General features: G+C 31.0%; 1 long non-coding RNA gene across 1 annotated transcript; it reads left to right on the top strand.

Moving 5' to 3' along the window:
- Window positions 1–161: 161 nt before the first annotated feature.
- LOC132757394 (uncharacterized) lies at window positions 162–3,302 on the top strand. Its single transcript, XR_009629445.1, has 2 exons — window positions 162–732; window positions 1,204–3,302. It is a non-coding gene; the product is annotated as an uncharacterized LOC132757394 (long non-coding RNA).
- The last annotated feature ends 2,950 nt before the right edge of the window (window positions 3,303–6,252 follow it).

Below are 6,252 nucleotides of genomic sequence, written 5' to 3'. Positions count from 1 at the left end.
AGATAATAAAATATAAGCAAGTAGTTTACTGTTTTAGACACTTCACTTTCTCTCACTGTTTTGTATACACAATATCTGTTGGATCAATATGTGTGATTTTTTAACAATATGTTGTTATTCATTGGGATAGATCATTTGTTTTAAATAAATTTTATACAGTCTTTATTATTTGGAATTTAAGTATAGTTGTTGATTTTTTAACAATGTTTGCTAAACAGACGTTTAGAATGATAAATTAAATTTGCTAAATGTTTGATAAAAAGTGTTTGCTTTGTATCTGTAAAACAGTGCATTTAGTTATGAAACAAAATCCAGGGCACTTAGCTATAATAAGTGTCAATTGAAACGTTATTTCGAAATATAGAAATTACACGATAAATGTCATTATTTGATAATCTGTGGGAGGTTGTTTTCTAAGCGTTTTTAATTATTCGTTTTATGCGTGAAATATTTCACACTTGGTAAACATAAAGAAGTAAATAATTGCTAAAGATTGGAATTTACAAGTGCTCACTTTGAAAAGTCTTCTTATTTCACCAGATTCAAACAATGATGATGAGGTTCAATTTGCTGCAAATTGCTTTTTGGAGAGTTACCTAGATTACTGTAAGCAACAAGTGACTGAAAAGTATGCATTGCAAATGGCAATAACAATTGTATGCAAGTCAGATCATTGTCATGACCTTGTATATGAAGTCTTCATGAAATATATGCAAGACGTAAAATACCGAGGTATTTATATTTTTTTTTGCATTTGTACCGTGTTTAATTAAATGTATGCGTTTAAAAGTCTGTAAAAATTGCACCGTTGTGTCTGTTAAGTGGAGATCTCTCGAGAACAATGTTAACACAATTTAATGGTTCGACATCAGACTACGTGGTTTGATCGAGTCATTTTAATAAGATTCAGTGAATAGTGATACATCTTTCACATACTTTAATAATCGATGATTTTAATGATCATGAGATCTATATTTGAACATTATGATAAATCTGGCAAATGTCAGTTTTTTACCCCTGTGTTTATAATTCGTCCGTTGACCAGAGCACTTAAAATGTTTTCAATGTGTATACCAAAAAGATTTAATAATTACTTAAGTATAAATCATGCAATCCAAATACAAATTAGCAACAGGCAAATAAATACTTATCAATATCTGATTTCATAATAAATGTAAATTAAGCTATGCTTTAATTTTTTAGGTGTTTATTGATATACACAATCACCAAATATCACGATAGGGTGATTTTGCTGCAACAGGAGTGTTTGGAATTACATCATAAAACAATTGAAGAATATTAGATATATATATGCTTGAAAAAAGTCATGTGCATTATGTAAAACAGCAAAACAAAACAATGTATGTAGCTAAAGTGTGTGCCTTTTTTAAATATCAACAGCTGTAAAATTATTCATTTTAAATTGAATATACGTACTGTACTTCTTTGCATTTAATATAATACTCGACGCTTCTTGCATCCATTCCTTTTTGACTTTCTATAAAGTGTTTCACATTTTAAAATGAATTAACTGTCAATTGATCATATTAACTTTTTAGGCAAGCGCAAGTCATTGTGGATACGCATAAATTGTATGAAATGTGTCAAAATATGCAAAGTAGTTGCTAGTTAGAAAAAAAGTTTGAAGTTGGGTAAAACACTAAAGCAAAGCCAGTCATAGTTTGCATGAAGCATGCGAATCATAAAAGAAAATACATTATTTTGTAATAACTGTTGATAGTTTTCTTTAACTCCAAATACATTTAATTGAACTTTTAAATTGTGAACTTAGTCATTCAGTATTCTCTAAAAGTCAACATTTTGTGCATATGTTACTTTATACAGTAAATTAATAAAACGGATTATTCGAATAAATAAATATATTTTTGGCGATTTCACCTAAATTGTCTTTACAATATATTTACTAATAGGCACATGTATTTGCTTCATTGTTTACTATATCTATATATACATCTATTGATAATGTACTCGTCTTAGTGTATCAATATAATAGAAAGTAGTTTTTATTAAAATGAGTAAAGGTAGGTGTTGAACCTTCGCATGTCTTAATTATTTTTTTTAAAGACTAAGTGATTTTACATTGTAATTACTAAATGTTTTGGACCAAGTGTATGGTACAAAGTGATGCTATTATCTAGTACCAAAATTTGCCAATTGTTTGTACCAAGTATTTGTTGTACCAAAATTTATTAAAAGATTAATATCAATTTGTAAAACTGGCTTCGTATATTAAACGTACAAATTCAAAGGTGTTGTGTAGGTTTGATTCTGTATTGACATTCTAAATTCAGGGTATAGAAAATTCAGTAGTAACTATAAACAAAATAACATACGTTAGAAGTGACGTTGACGTTAGATAGCGCGGTAAGACGTAACATATCTTATACCATAAATATATAATTATGTAGTAAGGTATCTTGCGAACACAAGTATTAGAGAATTATGAGTACTTTTTTGAAGTATTATGAATGGTACAGTTTTCATTATTAATTCCTCAATCGATATTATTGCAAATGGTTACCTAAAATCCCTTGTAGTGCAATGTTATCTTTTTAATTAACGGATTTTTCAACAAGGTCACATTAATTTTTGATTCAGCACTGTTGCATTGTACAAATTTCATTCAATTCTTTAAATGCATAGTATTTAGCTACTTATTTCATCAGTTTATCTACATGCTGGCATTTGTGTGGTTTATGACACTGAACTCATATACATTTCTATTATTTTTACGTGTGTTTGTTTCTTTTTATTATCCAACTGATTAAAGTAGAATTACTTTTTTGTTTATATGTGAGTAATGTATGACATAAACATGCAAAGTTAAGTTGTTTACTTGATCTTGGATACATATTCGTATGATTCTTAGTTGATTTTATATAAAGTTTGACACAATATTTCCCAATTTGTTAACGCTTTAAGTGTGGTTCGATCATACTTTCCTGTTTTCAGCAAACAGTCTTATCTTTTTCTGGCTCTTATCTTTTTCTGGCCTATATAGACATTTTGCTGTTGTTTCATTTTCAAACTTGCAGGCTTTCTATTACTATTATTTGAAATTTGAATTCATTTTAAACGTTAATCAAAACAAGGAAAAAAATGTTTATAAACAGAGACAAAATTTTCTAATTGTTCACATATCTAAAACTGTTTTGCGTTACTTATGTCTTTGAAGGTTCGATAAATAGAGAAAGATTTTGATAATTTGACTCAACAATATTTCCATAAGGAAACATGTGGGTCAATGGTTGGTTTAGGGGCCATGGATGCCCCCCCCCACCCCCATAAAAAATAAAAAAAATAAATAAATAAAAAGAAAAAAGCAAAAATAGCGGTTTAAAATATGAAAATCAGAATTGATGCGGTATGTTCTCATGTTATGCTAATATGTCTATCATCAGCTTTTTCTGTGCAAAACCTGATGTAGACATTAATCTGATTTACGTCAGTTGCTTGCTATATCATTTAGATGTGGGATAATTGCCTTTAAATGTCATGCTATTTTTATATATGTAATCATGTTCATATTTTATATACATATATGCATTCATTTCGTTACTGATTTTTTGGTATGTAAGTATATTTATCTATATGCTTTTTAGCTTATCAAATGATTTTGCACTGCAGTTATTATGCGTATTCTGTTAGAGAAAATTTCTTCTGTAATACACATTGAATATTTGATTACTCTCACTATTTTTTATGCTGATTTTATGTTCATGTATGGTGTTGATATGCAAGTGACAACGTCTACAAGTTTGTTTAAGTTTTGAATTTATCAATACTGGTTTTGTCGATAATGACAAAGGTTTTAAAGAAAGTGAACTTAAAGAAATTGATATTTTCAGTTTTGAAAATGTGGATTTATGAAGAAGACCATCAATTTACATTGAATTAACTTTGCAAGCTTAATTTCAATTTTCTAATTACTTTCCACTGAAAGACCATTACAGGAGCATGTATGATTTATTTACAGTTTTTAGCTCACCTGACCACAAAGTGGTCAAGGTGAGGTATAGTGATGGGGCTATGTCCGGCGTCGTGCGTTGTCAACAATTGGGTTGTTAACAGTCTAGCAGACTGTCACAGTTTAAATGGATCATCATAAAGCTTTGTCAAAATGTTTGTCTCAATGAAATACAGATGAAGTTTGAAGATAGGATATCTCCGGTTAAAAACAAGGTCTTAGGAGCTAAAAATAGAAAAAGCTTTGTTCACACTCTAGTGGCTGCGGTTTTGATCCAAATTTCCTGGAAATCGGTCAGGAAGGTTATTTTGATGATTTATAGGTCAAGTTCGAACATGGGTCATTTCCGGTCAACAACTAAGTCACAGGAGGTAAAAATAGAAAAATCTTGTTAACACTGCAGTTTTGATCCAAATATCCTAAATATTGGTCAGAAATGTTGTTTTAAATATTTCTAGATTAAGTTCGAATATGGGTAATCTTCAGTCAAAATCTAGGCCACAAGGGCTAGAAATAGAAAAAAGCTTGTTAACACTCTAGTTGCTGCAGTTTTGATCCAAATATCCGGGAAATCGGTCAGGAAAGTTATTTTGATAATTTCTAGGTCAAGATAAAATATGGGTCATTTCCGGTCAAAACTAGGTGACAGGAGCTAGAAATAAAAAAAATCGTGTTAACACTCTAGCTGCAGTTTTGATCCCAATTTTCTGGAAATTTGCTAGAAAGGTTGTTTTGATGATTTTAGGTTAAGTTTGAATATGGGTCACCTGGGGTCAAACGCTAGGTGACACTGCCCAAATATGGAAAAACCTTGTTAACACACTAGAGTTCACATTATTGACTCCATTGTCATCAAATTTGGTCAGGATGCAGACATTGCTTAGATGTGATTGACGGTACAGGGGAACGATCTAGGGCCATCATGGCCCTCTTGTTGTTAATGACAATGATATCACTCTTTACATTTTGGTTATGTTAAGCAATCAATCTGATTGAACTTTCATATACATTTACTATTGATTTTATTTACTTTTCAAAATTATTATCTCAATTAAGAAAGATCTTAAGTAGAGTTTTCAGTTTATCCATTATGAGAGCTTATTGGTTGTGTTATTCATAATATATATTGCACACCTGATGGTATTTCAGAGTTACACAATATGCTTACAACAGTCTCCCGCCTTTTCGAAAAAAAGGTCATAAAGAAATAGGCTTCGTCCGTGTCCGTCCGCCTATCCGTCGACGCATTTAGGTGTCTGGTCCATAACTATGTCATATATCAAAGAAATTTGAAATACTTTGGCACAAATGTTTATTATGATAAGATGATGTATTATGCACAAAATCCCTACCTCCAAGGTCAAAGTCACACTTGGTGATTAAAGGTCGACATTGTCTATTTGTGGGTATATCTGGTGTCTGGTCCATAACTTTCCTATCCATGAAGGGATTTTGAAAATACTTCACAATAATAATACTATGTGTCATGCACATACAACAGTCGCCTAGCTCAATGGTCATGGTCAAAGATGAAGGTCAAAGATAAACAAAGTCTGTTAAATGGTATATTTTGTGTCCGGCCCAAAACTTCTTCATACATCAAGGGAGTTTATAAATACTTAGCAATAATAACATGACTTGTCATGCTCAACACCCGGATTCTTATCTCCAAGGTCAAGGCAACACTTAGAGGTCAAATCTTAACATGGTCTTTTATTGAGAATATTTTGTATTTTTCAAGGTTGTTTGCACAATAATGGGACCATGTATCATATGCAACAGCCAAAATCCTACCTTCAACGTGAAGGTCACACTTGAGTGATGGTCTGTTCAAGAGTATTTTTTGTCTCCGGTATATACCGTTTTCATCAATTAAGGGATTTTAGAATAATTTGGCACAAATGGTAATAATAATAAGACAACATACGCCATACCTATACCCCTATAGCAGAGGTCAAAGTCGTACTTGGAGGTCAAAGCATAAAATAGACTGTTACAAGGTGTGTTGCCAAGTCAGGCCTTTGTAATAAAATGTCATTTAGAATTGCCCACATACCTTGTTGGATGACGGGACACAAAATATACCCTATAACAGGCCATATCATGTATTGAGTTTGTATTTGTCACATTTTGTGGCTTTGAAATAGTGATTATAAGTATACAAATGCATTTCTGTTGACACATACACGAGAGTTATTTCATTATATTTCTTTAATGAATTTATTGTTACTGGCATGAATAGATCTAGCATTTATAAAATAAAT

This window comes from Ruditapes philippinarum, unplaced genomic scaffold (assembly GCF_026571515.1).
Source record: "Ruditapes philippinarum isolate M1 unplaced genomic scaffold, ASM2657151v2 ctg3086_1_1_1_1, whole genome shotgun sequence".
NCBI lineage: Eukaryota > Metazoa > Mollusca > Bivalvia > Venerida > Veneridae > Ruditapes > Ruditapes philippinarum.
Note: the sequence above shows the minus strand (reverse complement) of the source record. Positions and strands in the feature narration are given on the sequence as shown.